General features: G+C 40.5%; 1 pseudogene; it reads left to right on the forward strand.

Annotated features, from left to right (window-relative positions):
- Window positions 1-25,624, forward strand: part of LOC145505159 (small ribosomal subunit protein eS4-like) — a 112,730-nt pseudogene extending 87,106 nt beyond the window's left edge.
- The last annotated feature ends 2,271 nt before the right edge of the window (window positions 25,625-27,895 follow it).

The following is a 27,895-nucleotide window of genomic DNA, read 5'->3' on the forward strand; positions in this document are numbered from 1 at the left end:
GATAAGCAAGATGGAATGAAGTTAGTACAATAAATTAGGCAAGAGTTTCAGTTCCCAGAGGTACCTGCTTCACTCTTTTGCCAAGGACAGACCCTTGACCTCTGTACTAGTGTCTTAGGCTTGCCATAAGAAACTGCCACAAACTGGGTGCCTTAGTACAACAGAAATTTATTTTCTCACAGTGTGGAGTCAACATTCCAAAATCAAGGTGTCAGAAAGGTTCTGTCTGAGGGAGAGTCTGTTCCATGCCTTTCTCTTAGCTTCTGGTGCCTGCCAGTAATTCTTGGCATTCCTTGGCTTGAAGATGCATCACTCTAATCTCTGTTTTTGTCATCACATGTTGTTCTTGTGTTTCTCCGTGTCCAAATTCCCTCTTCTTATAAGGACACCAGCCTTTAGATTAGAGCCCATTCTAATTCTGTAAGATCTCATCATAACTTGATTACATCTGAAAACAACTTATTTCCAAATAAGGTCACATTCACAGGTACGAGGAGTTTGGACATCAACCTATCTTTTTTTGTGGGAGAGGAGGGAACAATTCAACCCATAACATGCCCCAAGCCTTCCTGGGCACAGAAAGGAAAATGATGGGTCATCTGTATAGCTTCATCGTATCAAAGTACTTACAACACCTTAACTAGGAATGATCCCTGGGAAGAACAGTACAGCTTGAGGAACTAAATCCTGCATTAGAACAGCAGGAAGTACTCCTCCCATCTTCAGTCACCGTAACAGCTTTATTTATGAACTATCTGTTCCTCCCTTCCACACAGATAAAGCATAGAATTCTCTTAGAGAGAATTAAGCATTTTTCTACCAATCTCTCTTGACACAAGCTATGGAAGGCTACAGTTCAGTTCACTGGCAACTATTGTCAGAGTCTTCCTACCGCCCTATCGGAACAACCTCAGAAAAGAAACACATTAGCCAAGCTTCTTAAACTGCAAGAACTGCCAATTTTCTCTTGGGCAAGAGCACCCTCTGGTGGTAAATATCTGTATTATGACCTAGCCACTCTGATCTCTGGAGGTACACTGTCTCCTAACCAGGCTCAACCATAAATCCTTCCGTATGGAAGGTGTCCCAAGATCTCTCTTGGTAGCATAACAACCCAAGTTATTATAGTTATAAGATCTTGGTCCAGGGCCTTGCACTATTATTCCTAGTGTGTGATTCTAGTCACCTATCTCAGTCTCACTTCCACTACTAAAAGCAGGAAAACAATGCCAACGTGAAGATCAAATGAAAATGCTTGTGCTGTGCGTAGTTGCTCAGTAGTGTCTGACTATTTGTGACCCCATGGACTGTAGCACAACGGGCTCCTCTGTCCATGGGGATTCTCTAGGCAAGAATACTGGAGTGGGTTCCCATACCCTCCTCCAGGGCATCTTCCCAACCTAGGGATCAAAGCCAGGTCTCCCACATTGCAAGCAGATTCTTTACCATCTGAGCCACCAGGGAAGCCCGAGAATACTGGAATGGGTAGTCTATCCCTTCTTCAGGGGATCTTCCTGACCCAGAAATCGAACTGGAGTCTCCTGCATTGCAGGTGGATTCTTTACCAGCTGAACTACCAGGGAACTCAGTAAAGTACTATATAATTAAGAGAAGCCATTATGGCTTACCAGATATATGCAGATCTTACACCCAAATAAAAAATTCTCAATAGTACATTCTTATGTTTGCCACCTGCTGCCCTATTAATCCCAACAGCTATGTTCATCAGGTCACTCCCCAACTTTGGAACCAAGTTCCCATGGAATGGACAATTTCCCATGCCCTTGAGCAGGGATCTCCAAGAGCCTGAAGCACTCAACAAACAGACCCTCCACAGCGTGGCCAGAATCAGCCTGGCGTTCCTCCCTGGCATCTCTGACATGACAGGATACTTCCTGTCCTTTTCTGTAGGCTACCAGGTAGTTCCTGGTAAGGGACCCGGGGCTTTCATCATCTTGCCCTTGGCTACCTCTCCTGCCACATCTGACTTTGCTCCTTCATATTTGTGTATGTATGTGTGTGTGTGTATGTGTTTGTGTGTATATATATATACATATATATATATATGGAAGCCCTATGGTGGCCCAGTGGTAAAAAATCTGTTTGCTAATGCAGGAGATGAGGGTTTGATCCCTGGGTTGGAAAGATCCCCTGGAGAAGGAAATGGCAATACACTCCAGTATTCTTGCCTAGGAAATTCCATGGACAGAGGGCCCTGGTGGGCTACAGTCCATGGGGTCACAAAGAGTTGGATGTGACTTAGAAACTAAACAACATATATATCTGTGTGTGTATATATATATATATATATGTATGTATATATATATATATATATATATATATATATATATATATAATATATATACACATTCAGTCCACTCAAATCAATTTACCTGTACTTCTTTGCTTCCATAACTTTGTACATAGGTTTCCTTTGCCTAAGCAAATTCATCACACTTCTGGCTAATCCTTACCCACACTTCAGTGCTCAACACCAGCAAGTATTCCTCCTGAAGGCCTCCATTCACTCCTCACCTCCTTCTCCCCTATGGGTCCCTGTGGTTGCTACTATCATAGTACTCATCACACCATATACTAATTGTCTTTTACTTGTGTTTCTTCTCCTTTGGCCAAGCATAATGCTTGGCATTTGATAGAAACTCAGTATAATTTGGTGAATGTTATTGTTCAGCAGCTAAATCATGTCTGACTCTTTGCAATCCCGGGCTTCCCTTGTGGCTCAGCTGGTAAAGAATCCGCCTGCAACACAGGAGACCTGGGTTCGATCCCTGGATTGGAAAGATCCCTGGAGGAGGGAAAGGCTATGCACTCCAGTATTCTGGCCTGGAGAATTCCATGGACTATGCAGTCCATGGGGTCACAAAGAGTCGGATACAACTGAGCGACTTTCACTTCACTTCACTTCTTTGCAACCCCATAAACTGAAGCATGGCAGGCTTCCCTGTCCTTCACTATCTCCCAGAGTTTGCTCAAACTCATGTCCATTGAGTCAGTGATGCTATCTAGTCATCTCATCCTCTGCTGTCCCCTTCTCCTCTTGCCCTCAAACTTTCCCAGCATGAGGGTCTTTTCCAATCAGGTGGCCAAAGTATTGGAGCTTCAGCATCAGCATCAGTCATTCCAATGAATATTCAGGGTTGATTTCCTTTAAGATTGACTGGTTTTATCTCCAATTCTTTTTTCTAATCTTACTTGTTCTTGCAACAGCACTGGCTGACTACTCTACTTTTTCTCTTGAATTTTATGATACCAAATCCTTCTGTTTTTCTCCCCACTCAGACTCCTCCACTGGAATCCCATATTCTGGAGTATCCAGTGCTTTGCCTTGAGCCCCCATTCTTTTCTGAATTCATGCTTTCCCTATTATATTCCACCAATATGTTGGTGACCATTAGCCTGAGCCTGTGTGTCTCCAGCTCTTACCTTCCCCAGCAACTCTATGCTCATATATCCAAAAGCCTATTAGATAGCTTCAATAAATCTTACTATATATAGATCTTAAAGTCAATGTGGTCTAAACAGAACTCTCAATTTCCAGTCTCTACTCCAAACTGACTTTTGTCTCAAACTTTTTTATTTCAGTACATGGCCCCTACATCCACCCAGATGTTCAAGTCAAAACTCAAACAGATGGTGGTGCTAATTTTGATCAACTGGTGGAGATGGTGCTTTCCAGGTTTATAGTAAAGTTACTTTTTAGCTTTGACATATGAGAAAATAAGTTGTGACACTGTAAAATCTCACTTGTCACTCCACTAGTTTTAGCATTCACTGGGGCTTTCCAGGTGGTACTAGTGGTAAAGAACCTGCCTGCCAGTGCAGGAGACGTAAGAGACACGGGTTTGGACCATAAAGAAAGCTGAGTGCCAAAGAACTGATGCTTTTGAACTGAGGTGTTAGAGAAGACTCTTGATAGTCCCTTGGACTGCAAGGAGATCAAACCAGTCAATCCTAAAGGAAATCAATCCTGAATATTCTTTGGAAGGACTGATGCTGAAGCTCCAATAGTTTGGCCACCTGATGCAAAGAACTGACTCACTGGAAAAGACCGTGATGCTAGGAAAGATTGAAGACAAGAGGAGAAAGGGATGACAGAGGATGAGATGGTTGGATGGCATCACCGGCTCAATGGACATGAGTTTGAGCACACTCCGGGAGTTGGTGATGGACAGGGAAGCCTGGCGTGCTGCAGTCCATGGGATCACAAAGAGTCAGACACAACTGAGCGACTGAACTGAACTGAACTGAGGTTTATGGAACACCATATCTACTGAGATTATTTTGTGTGCATCTGACCCTGACTCTGGGAAAGATGGAAGGCAAAAGGAAAAGAGGGTAGCAGAGGATGAAATGGTTATATAGCATGACCGACTCAATGGACATGAACTTGAGCAAACTCCGGGAGATAGTGAAGGAACAGGGAAGCCTAGCATGCTGCCGTCCATGGGGTCGCAAAGAGTCAGACACGACTTGGCGGCTGAACAACAACATTGGCCTGTGTCCCTTTGGATGTAATCTCTGGATGAGAAGAGCTTTGTTTTAATATTAAACTACCTGCACAATTTTTCAAATACCTGGCAAAGATTTTTACAACTTTAAATAGTACCAGTAATTATGAGGTAACTTCAGAAAGTTGTGATTTGTTGACACTCACTTATGATTGGATCTCAGTGGTATGCTGGTGTGCTGGAAAATCTTAATAAAAAAAAGATACAACTTCTTTTCTGATTTCATAATTGACACTCACGTATGGACAGAGAGGGCTTTACTGTCTAGTCAATAAAGCAATTCTTGAAAGGTTGGTGGGCCCATTCCTCATATATTTTATTATTTATTTATTTATTAATACATGTATTTTATAATATGTGTTAATTCTAAGTGACAAAATACTCTTGATTCCCCATGCTTAAGATTTGATTCAATGGGTATAACTGAAAACATATCCATTTGTGCTCGTTTTAATGGTCCTTAAAGTAAACAGCCCTTTCTTTGTAAGACACGAAGGTGGCTAAGATTATTGAATAATAATCACTTATTTCGTAGTTTTTGATGTAATGTGGTAATATGTAGTTAGTTTCCTGGTAGAGTTGCTTTTTAGCAATTTTCTTCATATGTTCAGTATTTTCCTTGAATTGTAGGGGTACATGCATGTGTGTGCATGTTGGGGTTTCTCTTGCTTTTTTCTTTAATCAGTAAAGAATCCAGATCTGAATGTGCAGTAAGCCATTTCCATGTTGGCATGCTGTGATGTTGTTAACCAAATTCCTGAGGAAGCTAAGCTGATGAACTAAAGTTAAACACATCTCTTCTGCAGCTACCAGAATCAAGAACCTTCTCATTATAACAGCAGCCCTTGCTTTTACCGGGTTTTACAGTTTTCAAAGGGCTTTTAAATGCATTGCATCTTCTGGTGGACCCTGGCCAATGTATAATCTTGAATCTAAGGTGCAGTAGACTTTATTAGCATGTTCCAGCATGATAGTAGAAGAGCTGCCAAAAGAACACAAAAGCCAACACTAAGAATTCAAAATGGAAGGAAAGAATGGGACTGGTTATCCATTTCAACTATGGCTTTAACAAAGCAAGTCTAATTATGCTGGGGAGAAGAGCCAGATATGTTCATTTATTTATTAAATAATCATCAATGTTAGTCTAAAGCAACAGGAATCTCATCACACACAAGAAGGGTGTGATGACCTCACTGGAGAGTGCATGTAGCTGCTCAGCATAACAATAAAGAAACAGGCCAGGAGAAAACTTTTTTCTTAAATTGACAAAGACTCTTAGAATATGACCAGATTATAGTATAAATAACGAGATTTCATGTTTAACTCAATGGAGCTTAAATTTCCATGCTAGTCTCCAAGGCAAAATTGTGGTAGAAGTAGAAGAAAATACAATAGGGAAAGAAATTCTTGACTTGACTTCAAACTGCAAAGGCAGTTAAGAATTGGTACCTAGAATTCCCTACAGTTGGAACTATGGCTTATAAAGACTGCTATGACTTTTTTGCAACTCAGTCTACTAAGCAGCATTACAACCAACCAATGCAATTCCTCATCTGCCTCTGAGAAAATTGCCTAATTTGAAGTATACTGTTTGAACTAGCAGTCATAAGGAATCTGGCAGATACAGGGAAACTCAGAAAAATACAGAGAATTCCCTTGTTTTCAATGAAAGCACCATCTTGTTGAGGAGATAAAGCAATATACATTTAAAACTAACCAAAATATGACATTAAAAGTTTAAGGAAAGAGGAGTGAATTCAGAGACAGTGTTCAAGGTAAGCTTCAAAGAACCTGATCTGGGTCTTGTGGGACAACTGGATTAGATGAGCAAAGAAAAGGTGAGGAAGGACTTTGAGTCAAATTGGCACAAATATGCAGAAGTGGAACATGCCGTGGGCACATGAGGAGCACTAAATAAACCACGGAGTGGAAACTGAGGCTTATTTTTCTAATGGTGAAAATATGAAAAAAAGTTGGGAACTTCCCTGGTAGTCCAGTGGCTAAGACTCCACACTCCCAGTGCAGGGGACTTGGGTTTGATATCACATGCTGCAACTAAGAGTTTGCATGCCGCAATTAAAAGATAGCATATTAAAAAAAAAAAAAAAGATCGAAACAAAGATCAAAACTCCCCTGAATGCCACAACTGAGACCTGGCACAGCCAAAGAAGAAAATAAATATTAAAAAATAAAGAACAGAGGTCTTATAAGTAGCATCTATTCCTCTGCCTATGACAGCATGAAACTCTGAAGGTTGGGTATATTCAAAGGCCCCAAAGCTTGAAGCATCGTCATTCTTTCATGGAACTGAGAGCAATGGCTAGGATAATCTTAAAAAAATAATTATAGAGCATGTCAAAAATTTCTGAGTTCTTTCTAATAAGCAGTACAGAAGTCAGAAAATATCATAACTTCACCCCATTCTACAGTCCACTTAAGAAGAAAAGCAGGTGATGGTAGCAACGAGGACAATGTTGTAATGGTGACAAGGATGAGGAGTATTTATAATATCTTAGGATTTGTGTTTTCCCTACACTATTTCACTTTATCCTCACAGAACCTTCATGACATTTTTTTGGTAACAAATAATGTAAAACTGACCCCAAATAGCTGAGCATTAGAGAATTAATTGTCTGGCACAACTGGAAAGCCCAGGGACAGATATTCCTAGCTTCAGAAATAAGTGAATCCAGAGGACCAGATGATGTTATCAGGATTCTGTCACTGTTCTCGTTTCTCAGCTCTGCTTCACTCTGACGGTGGGCTTTGTTTGCAGCCAGACACTCTTGGTATACCTGGGGAGATCGACTGCCTCCATGTGTATGCTCAGAGGTCAAAAGGACCAGATACTCCTGGCTTGCTCCCTCTTCTCTTGCTCTGCCTGCCTCTCCCTCTCCTCCTTTCCATCATGGAAGGCTTTGGATGGCCCCAATGGATCCCGTGCACAACACGCAGACCAAATGCTCCAAGGGCCTTGAGTCCTGTAGCCATCCCTTTCTATCAGAGGTCAGCAGGTAATGGGATTGGCAGCCCCCCTGGCGCCTTATGAGTCAGGGAGGGCCATTCCCAGTGGAAACCAAGCTGCCCGGCACATGTCCACCACTGGTAAAAACTAACATTATCCCTATTTGGCAATGAGAAAATTGAGTCCTTGGCTGGTTGAATTTGAAACCAGGCTTTGGGAGTAAGACTGCCCTTTTTTGTTGCTTGGTTTTGGTTCGGCGGGGAGGGGAGTTGGCCCTGCCCCTTGGCATGTGGGATCTTAGTTCCCTGACCAGGGATCGAGCCCATGGCCCCTGCAGTGGGAGTGCAAAGTCCTAACCACTGGACCTCCAGGGAATTCCCAAGACTGCCCATTGTTAAATCAATAGCTGTTAAGCTGAGAAACCTTTGGAAAGGACTGGGCCTGAGCCTCACCAAGATAACTAGCCCATTATTCAGGTAGTAACAACTGGAGAACACATTTTTTTTTTTTTAATCTCCTCAGGTGGTTTGAACATTAGAAATGTTAGAAAGCAGCCAGTATTGAAAACTCTCATCCTAAGCACTAGGCCCCTGTTAATAATAAATCCCAGGCTGCACACAGTACTCCCTACAGCCACGTCTATCATCCAGCTCATAAGAATTACCTGCCTGCCTCCGTCACTCACCTTTATATCATCCTGTCTTTATAGCTGCAGTCTCTGGTACCTCACTGGACATGACAGACATTCAGTAAATATTTGTCAAACTGAATTGATGTAGCTCCCTGGATTTTCAGGCAAACACTCCTGTTGGAATGAAGGACTCTCAGAGCGGGGAAAATAATTAAACTATCTTCATGTGATAGTTGTGATGATAAAGATAGGAAGGAGGAAAACGGGATAGTAGTCTATTGTCCATATTTTCTGAGTCAAAAAGAAACACAAAGAAAATAAGGAGTTCAGTAGGTAAGATTATCATGTGGCATAAATTACTTTTCAAGTTAACATAACTCTTCTAGCCAGCATTTCAGCTCTCATTCTGCTATGCTCCTTAGTTATAATATCCTTAATCTATTTCTCAATTAAAGGCTCATTAAGCTTGTCAACATCTTTCTAGAATATTAATTATTTTACTCTTTGGAAAGCTAGGCTTTTTTAAATTGAAATCCTTTATGGAAAAGCATGCTGTAATCAATTTTTTTTTTTGGCCCAGTCATGCAGCTTGTGGAATCTTAGTTCCCCGACCAGGGATGGAGCCTGTAGTGCGGACTCCTAACCACTGGGAATTCCCTCTAATGATTTCTTGATCTCTCATTCCATTTGATGACACCATACTAAACAATAGCTTTAATCTGATCAAAAAGTTAATTTTTCTACGGTCAAGTAACTGCATTTCTGTTAAAAGCTTCGGTTAGAACTACACTAACATTAGAGCTCTTGGTTGTGTGTTCCTTTGCTGTGTTCTGGTCTTTTTCACACCAAACAAGTTAAGTTACTGCTCTCAGACTTCCATTTTTGCCCTGCAGAACCCTGAGCCCACGTGTTTCATGTCTATGTGGGTGTGGAGGCAGGTACAGGATAACTTTAATTTTCCTACTTTGCTGTCTCTTTGCTACAATCTCTCCATTTTCAGCTGCCCTGGAATTTGCCTTTTCACTGCACCTGCCCCGGCTCTGGTCTCTACCCAGCATTGGCCAACCTTGTAAATGCTTTATGGGACTGTCAGCAGCGACCCTTGGTGCCAACCAAGAGCAGCGACCCTTGGTGCCAACCAAGAACACCTGTTGTTTCCTTGCCTTTCTTGAGACCGACAGTGCCCACCTCATGCTGGGCTCAGGCATCCCTTCCATCCAGAGGGTTTCTGGGCTTTGCATATTTGCACAATCACCCAATCATCAGTCCAACGGTGAGTTTCTTTCCGGAAAAACGATTGGGCACTAAAGTGTGTTTCAGGCGACTCAGCTAGGCCTTCAAAGAAGTATTTGCCTAAAAGGACCCTTTATGTGAAATCCAAAGGCTTATTAGCAATCATGTAACCCTTGGTGATGTTTTTTTCCCCAAAGTTCTTGTTCTTCCATTTTTACTGTCTGTAACTACTTAAGAAAAAGCAAATCCTGATTAGGGTCCAGGGAAGAATGCATGTTTCCTCATGGAAAGAATCTAGAATTTTCATTAAGAATCTAATATTCATGGACTCACTGCTCTTATCCCCATGACTGACTGCCATCACTCGAGGACTTCAGACTTGGTAATTTAGGGATCTTAAGCTCTTTGCTTCATTCCTTCTGGACTCAAGTATTTCTTTCTTCAGATAATGTTCCGTGTTAGTAGCATTTGAGTTCAATAGGCTTTGAAAAGCCCGCACGGAAAACTCATCACTATCTGCAATGCTGTGCCTACAGGAAAATGTCTTATACATACCCAAAAATACAGGCGCAGCAATAGCCACCTATCTCCTTATCTTATCTTCACACTCAGGTGCTGTCAATAACCCTGTGGAAGCCACCGGACATCCAGCAGCAGTTAGAGGAAACAGAATCATTTGCTTACCATTCCTTACACTTTTTAGTTCAATTTTATTTCTTCTAAATTGTATCTTTCAGTAGTTTCTTTGGCAAGGTTCTTTGGTGCTAAATTCTTTCAGCTTTATTTTGTCTGAAAATGTTGTTTTAGAGGGAGAGGAGATTTTATTCTTAAAGTTTAATTTGCTATAGAATTTAGGTTAATATTTATTTTCTCTTAAGACTTCGAGGATCTTTTTCCACTGTCCTTCGACTTCCATCATTGCCTGTTGAGAAATCTCCAGCTAGTTAAACTATCATTCCTTTGTTGTTAACTTGTGTTTTTCCCTAAATTTGCCTTTATATTTTTCTGTCTTTGGTATTCTGTAATTTCATTAAGATAGGTCTAGATGTGGATTTATTTTACTTATTTTGCCAAGAATTTTGTTAAGCTTCTTGAGTCTTAGGACTAATGTTTTTAATCAACAACAACAACAACAAAAAAATCAATGAAAAAATTCTTAGTTTCTCTGTCTTTGAATATTACCTCTACACCATTCTCTTAATTCTTTATTATTGAAACCCCTAGTAGATATATGTTTCATCTTCTTATATCTTCAAGGTCTCTTGATGTCTCATATTTTCCAACATTTTCTTTTTTTTCCAGTTCTTTCCTGATAATCTCCTCAGATTTATCTTTTGGTATACTAATTCTCTTTTTTAGTTATAAGCCAGCATTGTTAACCTATCAACTAACTTCAGAGCCTTCCATCTCTAATAGTTTTATTTGAAAATATGCCTATTCTTTTTCAGAATCTTATGCTTTACGATATTCTTCCTTCTTTTACGTCACTTTAAGCATACAGATTTGATAGTCTCCACCTGACAGTTCTATTAATCGATTCACTGTCACTCATAAGGATCTCCAGTATTTTATAATTTGGGGTTGTGAATGTCTCTTCATTGTGGATTTATCTATGGAAATCTTGTGTACCCTAGGTTGAAGAAGTGTTTCTCCAGAGAGGTTTTGCATTTTCTTCTGCCAGCTGTGAGGCCCTAAGTAATTTATATCCTGTTCTCTCAATTTAGGAGTGCCTAGCCTAGATGGGAGGGGAGTTTAGGGGAAAGTGGATACATATATATGTATGGCTGAGTCTCTCTGCTGTGCACCTGAAACTGTCACAACATTCTTAATCAGCTATGCTGCAATATAAAATAAAAAGTTTAAAAATAACAATAATAATAATAAACTTGAGTTCCCAGTCAACCATTCATTTTCACCAAGTTTTTGTGTATCCAGCGTTCAAAAGTAAGGAATCCTTGCTTTGAAAACATTACAATAAAGAATAAAAGTCCTTCAGCTGAAAGGTTCTTTGTAAAGAAATCAGTTTGGCCGCTTGGTACAGGAAGAAATTATACTACAGCATCCAATGCCATTGGCAAGCTCCTAATAAATTGAAATACAACCAGATTTTCACTTTATTTAAATAGCCAAAACAAAAGCCTGAAGTTTCTAACCCTCCTATCTCTATGACTGGTAAATTCTATAATTAAAACCCATCATACTTCTGGGCAATACTCCCATCTACGTTTTTATGAGGATTAAATGGGATTGTTCATGAATAGTACTTAGCACAGTGCCTGAAACTAAGTACCCAGTAAATGTTAACTATTGGTTTACCATCTAATTCTCACTGAATCTTGTAATTAGGTATTCTTTCTGATACCCCCTATGACTGTCCCTCTTCTTCTAGTAGCTAATAACATCTTCCCTAACAATCTATCACATAATTCAAAGGTTTTATTCTCAATGCTTTCATCACTGAGCTTCTTCTTTTCTACTGTTCCTCTGCCATTTATTGAATTTACTTGAAGAGAAGTACAAAAGTAGACTCAATGCTAAATTAAAGGACTGACAAACACTGGCTATAATAGGAGTATAATAGCAGTATTATAGCAGTCCTATTATACTCCTGAGTATAACACTATAATTCTGGCTATAATACAGCTTACTCCAATGGAAATGTCCAAGTATAATACTTGCTTTTCTAATAAACTATTGTAGACTCATATTTGGCTAATAGCTCACCATCACCCTCAGGTCTCACTGGGTCTAAACGTGCCATTACCCTTCTATTATTTTTTCACCACTATGCCTTTCCTTCTGGTTGATCTGGAGTAAATGTTTACATTATGTTTCACACAAAATAAAAGACTTCTGTTAGAGAACTGCTGCAGATGTCTGTGAATCAGAACATCTAAAAGAGAAATCTTTCAAATATAAAGTTTCATCAGCTTGATATCACAATATTTTCTTTACAATAATGTGTAACTCTCAGCAATGATGCAGGGAATGTTACTGATTATGTGTGCATATTTTAAGTCAGTTAAAAAAAGGTGTTGCTAAAATATCCACATGTCTCAGATGAGTGAAAAACATAAATCATCTGAGTGTGTCAAGGGTTTTGTCTTCTTTTGGTGTTTTGCGATGATTTCTTTCAGTGATCCCTTAGGATAATTTTGTCAACGTCATCTTTGTCAATAAGGCTGCATGGGACAATAGAAAGACCCCTGGCCTGGGAATGAGGTGAGGCGGATTCCAGCCTGCTAACTGCTGATCTTCTGTGGAGCCTCAGGCAACTGATGCATTCCTTCTGAATGTCAGTTTCCTCCTTGTACACACTGACATTTGTAGCTCTGATAGTCTAAGCAGGGCAGATTTTGCCAACCTTAGCTGCATCCTGGGATTTGAACATCTCTTCACAGCTCTGTGTTCATGCAGTGTCCACCCCAGTGAGGCACTTGGGGTGTTCTCCAAGCACAGACACACACGCGCTCCTTCCCTTGGCAGACTATATCTGAAGGGTGTCTGTGTGATACCCTTTTGATCCATAGCTGTGCTGTCTGTTCCCGTGAGTCAAAAGAACAGTTTCTGGTGTCTTTTGTATATGTGCTTCAGCTATGTGGAAATGCAACAGTAGCAACCTCTGTTAATAAATAGCTAAAGAAAATATCTCAGGGCTTCCCCGGTGGCTCAGTGCTAAACAATACGCCTGTCAATGCAGGAGTTACAGGTTTGATCCCTGGTCCAGGAAAATCCCACATGCCAAGGAGCAACTAAGCCTGGGCAGCACAACTACTGAGCCTGTGCTTTAGAAGCGGGCATCCACAACTACTGAGCCCACGCGCCTAGAGTCCATGCTCCGTAACAAGAGAAGCCACCACAATGAGACAACCAGGCACCGCAAGGAAGAGTAGCCACTGCTCTCCACAACTGTAGAAAGCCCGTACACAGCAACAAAGACCCAGTACAGCCAAAAAATACATAAAATTATTTAAAAAGAAGAAGGAAGAGAAAATATCTCAGGACTTTTGATGATGAAATGGCACAGGGTCCCCGAGATCATTTAGAAACCCTCCATCCACACACATCCTTCATTTTCCAGGTAAGAAAATATTGCTGCAGAAGGTTGGGTATAGAGTAAGATTGGAACCCAGATCACTTGTCTTGGAGAGAGTGGAATTTTCACTGAAGAATACTACTGCTTCCAAATATACCACAGTGTCAATATGAGGGATTAGGCACCGATATAAATAGAAAATATAAAAATACATTCTCAAGGCTTTATGTTTGACAAGCAACTTACACCTCTATTATTTCAATTGAACCCCACTGCAAAGACAGACTTGAAAGGGTTAAGTGACTTGCCCAATATCATTTAGCCAGGCAGTGAAAGAGCCAGCCTTGGAGGCCAACTCCTCTGATCCAGGTCTTGTATGTTTCCCGGACTTAGCCCTGCCTTCCATCAAACAGGCTGATTACCAAGGAATGAAGCAGATCTTTCCACTGCCTCTGGCAGCTGAGGGATCAACCTGAAAAAGGTTGGTCTAGTTGGCAAAATACTCCAAGCTATTCACATGTTCTAATCTACCAAGATCAACACTATAATTAAGTTTACTTTTAGGAAACTTCTGAACAGGAAATCAATCAGAAGCCAGATATTTCAGCTGATTATTTTTCTTTCTTTTTTTTTTTCCTTTTTTGATTCTCTGAAATGGTTAATTTCTAAACAATCATATTAATATGCAATTACATGAATGGATGGTTCACAGACAAAATCACTAGATAAGCTATTTTTTGATCCAAATATTTTCATCAGATAATATTAACAATTTCTTACAATAAGGAGCTACAGCATAGTGGTCAAGCAGGAGAGCTCTCATGGTCACATCAGGATTCAAACCACAGCTCTGTAACCTTGTCACAGTTCTCATTTGTATAGTGAGATAAAGTTGTAGCACATACATCATAAAGTCACTAAGAGAACTAAATGTGGTAATACCTATACGGGGCTTAAAATTGTACCAGGCACACAGTAAGCACACAATAAGTGCTAGGTGTTATTATTATTTCTATAATAGGGGTATCATATTATTCTCATTTTATAAACTGAGATTCAAAGAGGTCAGTAACTTTCCTAAAGTTGCAAAGTTTTAAGTGGCTTTATGGAAATTTATTTGCTAAAGTCTCATTAAACTCGAATTTGAAAAGATACATGTACCCCAATGTTCATAGCAGCTCTATTTACAATAGCCAAGATATGGAAGCAACCCAAGGGCCATGAACAGACAAATGGATAAAGATTGTGGTGTATGTATATAAGGGGCTTCCCTGGTGGCTCGGACGGTAAAGAATCTGCCTTCAATGCAGGAGACCCAGGTTCAATCCCTGGGTTGGGAAGATCCCCCAGAGAAGGGAATGGCAACCACTCCAGTATTCTTACCTGGAGAATTCCATGGGTAGAGGAGCCTGGCAGGCTACAGTCCATTGAGTCTTAAAGAGTCAGACATGACTGAGTGACTAACATATATGTATGATGGAATGTTATTCAGCCATGAAAAATGAAATCCTGCCATTTGTAGCAACATGGATGGGCCTAAAGAATATCATGCTTTATGAAATGTCAGACAGAGAATGACAAATACTGTACAATATCACGATATCACTTATATGTGGAATCTAAAAAATACAACAAACTAGTGAATACAGCAAAAACAAAGCAGACTCACAGATATAGAGAACAAATTAGTGGTTACCAGCTGCAGGGGAGTGGAGAACATAGGGGAGATAGAATAGGAAGTTCAAACTATTGGGTATAAGATAGATTCAAGGATATATTGTACAGTCCAGGGAATATAATCAATATTTGGTAAGAACTAAATGGAAAGTTACCTTTAAAATTGCATAAAATTTTGTTTAAATTATACAAATAAAAATTTTAAAATAAGAATTAAAAAATAAGAACAATATAGGGACTTGTCTAATGGTCCAGTGGTTAAGAATCCACTTTGCAATGCAGGTGATATGGGTTCAATCCCTGGTTGAGGGACTAAGATCCCACATACCACAGAACAACTAAGCCTGTGAGCCACAGCTAGAGAGCCTGACTGCCACAGTGAAAGATCCTGCATGCTGCAACTAAGACCCAAAGCAGTCATAGAAATAAATAAATATGTTTTTAAAATAATAATACAAATGAACATAAATGCAAAACAGAAACAGATTCACACACAAAGAAAACAAACTTGTGGTTACCAAAGGGGAGAAGGGTGAGGGAGGAGCAAATTAGGGGTAAGGGATTAAGAGACACAAACTACAATGTATAAAATACATAAGCAATGAGAAAACATTGTATAGCATGGGGAATTATGGACATTATCTTGTAATAACTTTTTTATCTGGAAATTCTTTATTTTCTAACTTCTTTTATACAATGATTGAGCACTAAATCTTAGAGTTGATTTAGCATTTGTATAATTGATTTTAGACTATGTTTCATGGATATGACCTTAGGTATAATAACTTTTAATGGAGTATAATCCATAAAAATACTGGATTACTATGCTGTAGTGATTACCTGAAAATAATGTAATATTATATATCAATTATACTTCAGTAAAAAATAAAAATATCTCAAAAACTTCTTAAAGATGACTTCATGTCAAGCTGAGAGTAAAAACAAGAATAGGAGAGAGAAGAAGAGAAATGACAGACTGGTTGGTTGGGAGAGGCCCCTGCAGGACCTCATGACGGAGCCCTGAACTAAGTGTTATCAACATTATACTTTTGCTATACTTAACAAGTGACCAGTCTATACCACCCTGCTTTACCTGAAGAGGCTTGGTTTTCTCTCAAAGCATGATGACCACAGAAGAATCAGATCAAACAGAACAACACATTTGTTAAGACAGCCCCTAAGCAAAAAGTTCAGTTGTGTCTAAGTCTCTACCATGTGACATAAAGTCGTTTAAATTTGAGAGTATATCAGTCATGTGGGCACAAACTTCTTTTCTTAAGAGTTAAGAATACTCTTAGCTGCCGCTGCTGCTGCGGCTAAGTTGCTTCCATCGTGTCCGACTCTGTGCGACCCTATAGACGGCAGCCCACCAGGCTCCGCTGTCCCTGGGATTCTCCAGGCAAGAACACTGGAGTGGGTTGCCGTTTCCTTCTCCAGTGCATGAAAGGGAAAAGTGAAAGTGAAGTCACTCAGTCGTGTCCGACTCTTAGCGACCCCATGGACTGCAGTCTACCAGGCTCCTCCATCCGTGGGATTTTCCAGGCAAGAGTACTAGAGTGGGGTGCCATTGCCTTCTCCGATACTCTTAGCTAACAGCAAGAAAAAAAAAGTCCACTGAATTGTCAATTAAGTTACCTGTGGCGTTGCTGTTGTTTTAATTTCCAATCCATCTTGGACTGGTCAATATCTTGTTCAACAAGTCTCCTGTCACTAGTGTAACAACAGTGTCAAACAATGTACTAGAGTAGTATCAAAGCCCTTATTCTCAATTTGTGTTCTTATCCCTTTACAGAGCAGTAAGAAATAGTTTGCAGACTGGCACATACTTCTCACATTTTGTGAAGCCTTGGCACAAATAAAAGGACATTTATTGTCAAGTTCATGAAAAATTCAGAAGTGATTCCAGGATCAATTTGAAGGCTCCATGTCATTTAAAAAGAACCAGGCTTTTATTATTATTATTATTATTATTATCCCATTTTGCCAGCCACAGGTCATTGATCTCTATCCTCAGGCTTGTAATCTAATGGCCGCAAGCTCTCTGAGCCCCAGGCATCACCTCCTCGCTCAACATTGTCCAAAGCAGGAAGAGAAGAATGAGGACAAAGGTGCTTTCTCCTCACGTGGTTCTGTATTCACTCAAAGAGGAATATCTTGTCTAGAAGTGCCCCAAAGATCCCCCAACTCATCCAGATCTGCTCTTATACCCAATATGCAAAGAAGAATGTGATCTCTGTGGTTGAATGAGGCCAACAAAGATCCAATCTCTTGAAGCTCCACAGCACATTGCAATTTGAACAAAACCAGAGACTTTGGCAAGGAGGGGGTTTCCCTGGTGCCTCAGGTGGTAAGGAATCTGCTTGCAACGCAGGAGACCCAGGTTTGATCCCTGGGTTGAGAAGATCCCCTGGAGAAGGGAACTACCCACTCCAGTATTCTTGCCTGGAGAATCCCATGGACAGAGGAGGCTGGTGGGCTACAGCCCACGGGAATACAAAGAGTCAGGCATGATTGAGCGACTAACTTTTCATTTTGGCAAGGAAGAATCAGTTAGGTGAGAAAAGAAGTATCTGCCACAGAAGTGTTCTGCTCAGACCACGTGAGGCTTAAGAATATCTGTCCTCGGGGAAAATGTGACATTCTGCAAGGATAAAGGAGGCACTCAAATTCTTTAATGTGATATACTCTTCCTTATCCACGAAAAATTTCTGGAATTCAGAAAGAACCAGAAGGCAGATCTCCCATCCATTACCTCCTGAGCAGATTTTTTTTTAACTTCGTAAGTCTCCTTTTCCCTGTTTTTGAAAGGAGTGGGACTTCCTTGGTGGTCCAGTGACTAAGACGCCACACTCCCAAAGCAGAAGGCCCAGGCTCGATCCCTGGTCAGGGAACTAGATCCACTCGCTGCAACTAAGAAGTCGCATTCTGCAGCCGAGAGACCCTGAATACCACAGCAAAGATCAAAGATCCTACCTGCCACAAACAAGGCCCCATGCAGCCAAATACATAAATAAGTCTTTTTACTAAATTAAAAAATAGTAAATGAATGGGGCTTAAAACAGGACTTTCCTCAGGAATGTGCTATGAGGATTTTAAAAGTTAATAGAAAGCACTTCCGTGCTTGGAATGGATTTGTTGTTGTTCATTTGCTAAGTTGTGTCCAATTCTTTGCAAACCCGTGGACTGTAGGCTGCCAGGCTCCTCTGTCCTCCACTATCTCTCAGAGTTTGTTCAGATTCATGTGCATTGAGTCAGTGATGCTATCTAACCATCTCATCTTCTGCAGCCCCCTTCTCCTATTGCCTTCAGTCTTTCCCAGTATCAGGGTCTTTTCTAAAGAGTTGGCTCTTCATATCAGGTGGCCAAAGTACTGTAGCTTCAGCTTCAGCATCAGTCCTTCCAATGAATATTCAGGGTTGATTTCCTTTAGGATGGACTAGTTTGATCTCCTTGCAGTCCAAGGGACTCTCAAGAGTCTTCTCCAGCACCACAATTTGAAAGTATCAATTCTTCAGCGCTCAGTCTTCTTTGTGGTCCAGCTCTTTAGGGACTTCCCTGGCCACTCAGACAGTAAAGTGTCTGCCTACAGTGTGGGAGACCTGGGTTCAATCTCTGGGTCTGGAAGATCCTCTGGAGAAGGAAATGGCTACCCACTTCAGTACTCTTGCCTGGAAAATCCCATGGACAGAGGAGCCTGGTAGGCTACAGTCCCTGGGGTCTCAAAGAGTCGGGCACGACTGAGTAACTAAACTAAACTAACTTTCTGCAGGGTTTGGCATGGCACAAGCCCTAAATAAACCTCACTCTACTCTTATTGCTAAGTGATTATGAAGACTAATTTTGAGTTTCTACATAACCCAGGGTCACTGTTAGAAAATTATGAGGGCTAAAATGTTTGGAGATGCCTAGGGCGGTTTCCAGGGCTCATTTCACATAAACACACAATAAAGGAGAACTGATCATGTAGAGAAAAATTTTACAGGCAACACATGTGACTACTGAAAGAAGAATGTCAAGGCACTCACTCCGAACCAGTGGAGACTCAGGAGACCTAAATCTGTCTCAGAGTCCAGCAAATCCCAGCATGACATCGTGGACCTTTAGGGAGCCTTGCTTCCCCTAAGTCACTCCAGGGGCTTATTTGAAGACACAAGTTGCTGTCGAGCACCAGAACTGAGGTCTGCCCTTAGAGGTGGTGACGCTGCACTGTCTACTTGCCAAGGAGCTATTCCAGGAAACAAGAAACTCTGGAATGACCCAGAGGACCTTTCAAAAGCTGGTGACAGGAGCAACTGGGAGTCTACCACAGCCAGGAGAACATGCTGCTGGGAGTCACCGAATACAACAACGTAGGGAGGAAGGGGCACCCGGAGCCGGGCCACTGGCCTCTCCTGTCACAGAGGGTAATGAACCACAAAAGCTGCTGCCATAATAGCACTTTCTAAAAGACAGTTTTGGAAACTGCCAATGGAACTGATTCTCATTATTTGAAGCAACTGATTCCTGGGTCAGAACTGGGAGATCATATTGCTCATAAATTCTGGCCCTCCTTACCATCAGTTCAGGGATCAAAGTGCTGGTAACTCAGAAGCAAATTGTCGAGGGAACACATGAGCTCAGAGTCAAAAAGACCTGGATGTGAGTTCTGGATTTTCCATTCTGTGACCTTGGATAAATCCCTTAATCATCTGAGCTTCAAAGTATTTAATGGGTTAATATATATAAAATTGCTTTATAACATAGAAAGTATCAGGAAAATTTAAGAAACATTATAATCATTTTTTTTCAGTATGTTCTTCAGTGAAGAACAAAATTAACAATTTTGCACAAGAAAAGACTGAAGGGACTAGAGCCCTGGTAAATATGAGTGGGGGCCCAAGCCCATTTCAGAGACCCTTAACATTAACCCAGCTGAAAGTTCAGAGGAGGTTTGGAGAATGAGAGCCTCACTAATGACTTGGATCAGATTCGAATTTGTAATTTCAAGTCCTTGAGCCTCTGTGTAGATGTGGCACAAGTTTTCAGTTGCTTAATGAGGCCTGAAATCCCATTTTGTTTCCCATGAAAAAACACCTGAAAGTTTCCTGAAGAGGGTTTTTTACAAAAAAAAAAAAAAGCACAACATATCTGTGGTTGATCTTCTGTCAATATTTGTTGTTGTTGTTATTTAGTCGGTAAGTTGTGTCCAACTCTTTGCAACCCCATGGACTGTGGCCTGCCAGGCTCCTCTGACCATGGGATTTCCTAGGCAAAAATGCTGGAGTGAGGCCCTTCCAAAGTCCCCTGGGGAAACAAAAAGGCAGCAATGTGGATGAGAGAGGACCTGTTAAAGATGTGATTTCAGCCGCTGTGCTGACTCGGGGTGCCCTTTAGAGATGTGCAGCCTGGGCTTCCGTGGAAGTAGCTGTGCTTTCCACCACCACCTGCACACATCTGAGCAGCGACAAGACCTACTTGCCTCCCTTGCCTTGGGCACTGTCTTCTGTTCTGGCTACTGGTGGTGCTTCTGAAAGACTCCATCTGCCTATCCACTTTGAGTTTCCATTGAATTGACATCTGGGTTTCAAAACTTTTCAGTCTACTGTCAACAGAGCCTTTCTTTTAAAAAGAGAGAGGGAAAGAAAAAGAAAAAAAAAAAAAGCCCTCTCAAGAAGTGAAAGAATCCAAACACTATCTGAAACAAAACAGAGAAACAGCATTCTTTCTGTCTTGTTTGTTAAATAGAGCTTTCCACACCCCCACGTGTTTATGCTATAATTAGAAAGTATGTTGTAGAGAGGGTGTTTTGATCACCCTCTAAAAATCTTGTTTTTGTAAGACTGACTTTACCATATGATATTAATTTGGGAAAGAAAAAAACCAGGAAAACAGCTACAGCACAAAGAATTCTACAATGCAGTGCAATGGAGTAGCAGAGGCAAAAAGAAGAGCTAAAATAATAATAAGGACTTCCCTGGTGGTCCAGTGGTTAAGACTTTGCCTTCCAATCCAGAGGATGTGGGTTCCATCCCTGGTCGGGAAGCTAAGATCCCACGTGCCTTGCGGCTAAAAAACCAAAACATTAAACAGGAACAATGTTGTAACAAATTCAATAAAGACTTTAATAATAATAATGTATATTAATGTTTTTAAGCATGAAAGTGATGAGATTCTTTACTTCAAGTCCACATTGACTCTTCTCTAGACTATTGCAATAGACTGACTTGATTATCCCATTCTTTTCCTTCTTTGATTCAATCTCCAGAAATCATTGTCCTGAATCCCAAGCCTGCCCATGCCCTTGCTTTAGTCAGAACTGTTTTAGTAGATACTCACCACCTACAGAACTAAGTAGTAGTAGTAGTAGTAGTAGTTAAGTCGCTAAGTCGTGTCCGATTCTTGTGACCCCATGGACTGTAGCCTGCCAGGCTCCTCTGTCCATGGGATTCTCCAGGCAAGAATACTGGGGTGAGTTTCCATTTCCTTCTCCAGGGGATCTTCCCAACCCAGGAATCAAACCCGGGTCTCCTGCGTTGCAGGCAGATTCTTGACCGACTGAGCTATGAGGGAAGCCCACAGAACTAAGTACTGCCCCCAAATTTGGAATCCAAGCCACCTTCAGTCATTTTCTGCAGGGGTGATACTGCCTGTCCCCAGGATGGATTTGAAAATGTTTTAGAATTCTTTTCAGTGATCCAAATGCCATGGAGCACTGATGGCTTTTAGAAGGCACACACTCCCTAAGATGGCAAAGACCCATTCACCCCCCCAAAATCAGTAGCACACGCATTGAGAAACTCTGAGCCTAACTTTTCAACTTTGCGTAACTTGATTTTCTACTCTGTCCTCTGTCACATCCAACTTAGCAGCAACCTTGACTGGTCCCATCTCTAACCTCCATTAGTGTGCTCACACTGGCCTCTAGTCTGGAATGTCCTTCCCGACTCACTGATCTTTGCCATTCTCAATCCTTCAAAACTCACAATAAACTATCCCCTTCCGCCAATCAACATTAATTTCTCCATTTTTGTGGTCCTACATTACTTTGCTTATACCTCTACACTTACTGTATTCTGCCTTACATTATTGCCATTGTTATTACTCTTATCTCCACTCCACTATTCAGCTTTATATACCTCGAACACTGAACTCTCAGTACCTGGTACTTGGTAGATTTGTTGAATTTATTTGAATTATGCTCATGATTTGTAAATATATTTTTCTATCAAATGTATGTATATGTGAAGACATCCTAAATTTTTTTTGCTACTAGTGGATTTAATATGTAAAGTCTTATTTTAATGGGGCTTCCCAGGTGTCTCTAGTGGTAAAGAATCTGCTTGCCAACACAGGCGACATAAGAGATGTAAGATGTAAGAGACGTAAGAGTTTGATCCCTGAGTCAGGAAGATCCCTGGAGGAGGAAATGGCACCCAACTCCAGTGTTCTTGCCTAGGAAACCCCATGGACAGAGGAGCCTGGCAGCTACAGTTCACGGGGTCACAGGGTCAGACACGACTGAGGGTCTGTGCATGACAAACAACTACAAATTTAATTAGTTCTTCCTAGGCAAAAAATTGTTTGAATAAATTGAAAAAAAAAAAGGTTGGTTTCCTGTCCTTGTAACTGAGACAGGGTTTCAAAAGAAAGAGCCAAAAGGATTTAGTCTTTCAAAAGTCACAAGCAAAAGGAAAATGTAATTTTTGTGTGTTACTCACCGAGATCTTTGTGTACACATAGATGACTAAACTTCACAAATTTCACTTGACTTTAATTCAACTTTCCAAAAAAAAAAAAATTTTTTTTTTTAAGTAACCTTTGGATTGGGATGAAACGTGGAAAATTTCAACTCAAAGTCAGATTTTTTTTTTTTTTTTTCCCCTAGGAAGCTGTGCGCAAATAAAAACAAGGTTTGGCAGGAGCATTTTATAAACCACCTTTACCCTAGGACGGGTCACTGCCAGTGCCATATTTGTTGATGAGACATTTGGCAAAAGGCCTGCTGCAGAAACACAGTCTGTGACTTGATTTTGCTGAAGATTTCATCCGTGAAGATTTTCTTTTCCAGTTACAAAGTTCTCCCAAGAGGACACAGCTTCTTTTTGGAAGCCTGTGAAGTGTTGGCAAGTCTTGCCCTGTTTACCATGGAAACTTGTACTTGGACAGAATTACCGTGTATGACCTGGTACAAGCAGAGATGGATGTCTGATGCCTGCTATGTTCTCTTCACATTGATTTGAATTTTATAAACCACAGAACCAGATAAAATGACTTTGATCTTTCCTGTTCATTCGTTCACTGTGGCATACAGTCATACTCATATAGACTTGAAAATAGATTGGCAGATAACAGAACATATGTTACTATTAAAATGTATAGGTTTGATTCTAATTAATCTACAGATTGCTTTGCTAAGTCACTTTAGTCATGTCCGACCCTTTGCGACCCTATGGACTATAGCCTGCCAGTGTCTATGGGATTCTCCAGGCCAGAATACTAGAGTGGGTAGCCTATCCCTTCTCCAATGGATCTTCCTGAGCCAGGAATCAAACCAGGGTCTCCTGCATTGCAGGCATATTCTGTACCAGCTGAGCCACAGGGAAGCCATTTCACTCTAATCTACAGAGGGTTGCCTGAAAAGAGAGTAGTCCATTTGTAAGCATGGATGATTTAATATTGACTTGACTATTGTTTTTTTCCTTAGGAAGTTCTAAAATATCATATGGCTTGAAATTGCATTGATGGGCTAATCTTTTTAATGAGAAAGAAAATAAAAAGAACTAGCCTTGCCTATAAATAGGTATTCTGCTTTCCTCTAAGTAACTGTTTAAAGTATCTGGCCCAGAATTGAGTAAAAAAAAATTATTTTTATGTCTTTGGGAAATAGTTAACAGTGTAGCTCAGGACCTCATCACTTCTTGCCTGGATTACTGTAACAGCTTCTAACTTGATTCCAGACCACAGTTCTCATACCCTATTCTCAATCTATTTGCAACACTCCTACTGGCACTGTCATTCAAAAAACAGATCTGATCACCCCAATCCAATGGTTAAAACCCTTCAAAGGTTTTAGGAGTACTTTTAGGAGAGCATGCCAAATTAGTGTGGCATATAAAGCCCTATCCTAGTCTTCCGTTTGCCGCACACTATTCTTACTCAATATTCCACTGTATACATGTCACTCGCTTGAATTTTCACTCAGCTGTGCCTCTCTACCATTGAACCAGCTGCTCCCAAACATATAATGTCACTACAGGAACTCCCTGCTCTTTCCATGGCTTGCTCGTATTCGGCTTACAGCTCATAGGCCATTTTCTCCAAAAACCAATGCAAATTTTCTCATCTAGCAAGGGTGACCCCCACAAGTGTTCCAGTAACACTTGTGCATATCTCCAGGATGACCGCTATCACACAGCATTGCATTTTAATGACATGGAAGTCCCAAGAGACCACAGTTTATCCTGAGTTTAAGAAATATCCCGGCAGGTAGATGGTACTCAATGAAAACTGATCAAATTATGAGCAAAAGGATGAATGAAGGAATAAAATTTAGGGGGTTACATTACACTTGTTTTTCTGGTTATACTTGGAGACACTGAAATCTTGAATTTGCGATTTTGAACGGATCTCACTTATCAGAAATTATTTTTTCTGTTTTTACACTTTGAGAAAACAAAGTAAATTTAAGAACCAAGTTGACTTCAAAGAAAGTTTAGGTGAGCTGAAAAGGGTTAAAGAATGCTCTTTTCATGTTTAACACCACCCTGATTCAATGTCTCAGGAAGTATCTGAAGCATGTAGCAACTCCAAAGCACTGGATGCTGAAAAACTGATAAATGTACTGTTCCTTGTCCATCTACCAGTCCCCACATGCCTTAGGGAAAGTCTCCCCCTCATCATCTTCTAAGGGACAGACTTAAGTATGCTCTGATAGGAGATGAAGAAGATCTGCATGTGCAACAGTTCATTAAGATTGATGGCAGGGACTCCCCTGGTGATCCAGGGGCTAAGACTCCATGCTCCCAACGCAGGGGGCCCTGGTTTGATCCCTGGTCGGGGAACTAGATCCCACATGCTACAACTAAAACCCAGTGAAACCAAATAAATAAATAAATACAAGAAAAAAAAAATTGATGGCAAAGATCCAAACTGATGTAACCTAACCTATCCTGCTGGATTAATAGATGTCATCAGCCTTAACAAGACTGAATTAACAAGAGAGAATTCCCCTCTCTTCTATGACACCAAGGGTCACTTTGCTGTTTGTTGTAGTCCACCTGAGGAAGCTAAGTACAAGTTTCACAAAGTGAGAAAGACCTCTGTGGACACAAAAGGAATCCCTCATCTGGTAACTCATGATGCTCATACCATCTATTACCCTGTTCCCCTCATCAAGGTGAATGACACTGTTCAGACTGATTTGGAGACAAACAAGATTTACCCATTCCACCAACTTGAACACTGGTAACCTGTATATGGTGACCAGAGATGCTAACCTGGGAAGAATTGGTGTGATCACCAACTGAAATAGACCTCCTGGTTCTTTTGATATGGTTCATGTGAACGATGCCTAAGGCAACAGCTTTGCCATCCAGTTCACCAACATTTTTGTTATTGGCAAAGGCAACAAACCACAGACATCTCTTCCCCAAGGAAAAGGGATCCATCCCACCATTGCTGGATGAGAGAAATAAAAGACTGTCAGTCAACAGGGTTAAGTGATCTCTAGGTTATGTGATTGGAAAGATCTTTATACTTAATTGAGGGTAATATGGCATGATTTGAAAATACATGGGTTATTTTCAAATGTCTTTGGATAATTGATTTCTAACATAATTCCACAGTGATAAAAGAACAGACTCTGTATGATTTCAATACCTTTCAGTTCAGTTCAGCTCAGTCACTCAGTCGTGTCCGACTCTTTGTGACCCCATGAATCGCAGCACGCCAGGCCTCCCTGTCCATTACCAACTCCCGGAGTCCACCCAAACCCATGTCCACTGAGTCAGTGATGCCATCCAGCCATCTCATCCTCTGTCGTCCCCTTCTCCTCCTGCCCCCAATCCTACCCAGCATTAGGGTCTTTTCCAATGAGTCAACTCGTCGTGTGAGGTGGCCAAAGTATTGGAGTTTCAGCCTCAGCATCAGTCCTTCCAATGAACACCCAGGACTCATCTCCTTTAGGATGGACTGGTTGGATCTCCTTGCAGTCCAAGGGACTCTCAAGAGTCTTCTCCAACACCACACTTCAAAAGCATCAATTCTTCGGCGCTCAGCTTTCTTCACCGTCCAACTCTCACATCCATACATGACCACTGGAAAAACCATAGCCTTGACTAGACGGACCTTTGTTGCCAAAGTAATGACTCTGCTTTTAAATATGCTATCTAGGTTGGTCATAACCTTCCTTCCAAGGAGTAAGTGTCTTTTAATTTCATGGCTGCAATCACCATCTGTAGTGATTTTGGAGCCCAAAAAAATAAAGTCTGACACTGTTTCCACTGTTTCCCCATCTATTTCCCATGAAGTGATACCTTTAGACCATGAAATTTTTGCACCTTGTTTTATGTCTCTGGGTATGTCTCCCAGCTTACAGTCTATGGAAACTTGAATAGAATTTGTATCCTGCTGTTGTGTGAAAGTTGTATAAGTCTTAGTTATGTTGAATTGGTTCTTTTCAGGTCTACTATATCTTTCTACTTCTCTGTATATTCATTCTATTAATTTTTGAGTTTGATATTGAAACTAAAACCAAAAATTTATCTACTTAAAAAATATTTGTAATATATAGTGGAACTATATGTAACCTTGTCCTATATTTTCCAAGTCTCCTGTAAATGTGTTACCACAATTTCACAATTAAAAAAAATAAAAATTAAATAAAATGGAGAACCAGCAGGGACCTGATGTGTGGCAAGGGGAATTCTGTTCAGTATTATGTAACAATCTAAACGGGAAAAGAATTTGAAAGAGAATAGATACATGTATATGTATAACTGAATCACTTTGTTGTACAGCTGAAACTAACACAACATTGTTAATCAACTCTACTTCAATATAAAATAAAAAGTTGGGACTTCATAAAAATATATTAATGCAATCATCATTCAAATGATTTTGTGACCCTTTGCACTGTGTACATTATATTGACCAACCCCAAGCATCTAAAATAAAGATGCCAACTTTAGCTCATAACCAGTAAAGAGCCTTTAATTATTCCATAAACTTTTAGGATAAAATCATTTTAAATTTACTTGAATGCAAAACATTTAGCATAAGTGATCTTTAGAATTTTTGGTAAAAAGTATTTTATTAACTTGAACTAGCAAGAAGGTTTACAAATCCCCCTCAGATTTGAAACAATCTGTTTGCAGGATTTGTGGCTTTTCCATTTGTTTTCCTTCATTCCTGCATATGTATTGATGGTTCAAAAGCCCCGTCTTTAATTCCAGTGGCAATAAATTCAACTTTAGTCTGAATTTGTACTTCCTGACATCTTCCACCCAGTCTCCAAGAGATAAAAACAGTGCTTGAAATTAGCCTTCTATGTAGAAGAAAGTCTATAGTGTGATATGAAGTGCAACAGAATCTCTAACCCCCAAAATGCTTCCCTTCCCATCCTCTGCCCTTATCAGTAAATATCTGAAACTGCTATATCAAACAGAAACACATAACAAGAGAGAATAGTCTTAAGATGTCAAAGAGAATTATCCACTGACTTAAATTCACTCTGCCTATTATGTTTTCCTTTCTGTATTATTTGCCAGGAAGCTCAGAGTCAAATTTATTATTCAGTTGTAGTTAAGACTTTTCTACTTCCTGCTTCAGTTAGAAGCCCCATCCCT

Source organism: Giraffa tippelskirchi, chromosome 5, assembly GCF_054371585.1.
Source record: "Giraffa tippelskirchi isolate mGirTip1 chromosome 5, T2T-mGirTip1v1.2.pri, whole genome shotgun sequence".
Taxonomy (NCBI): Eukaryota; Metazoa; Chordata; class Mammalia; order Artiodactyla; family Giraffidae; genus Giraffa; species Giraffa tippelskirchi.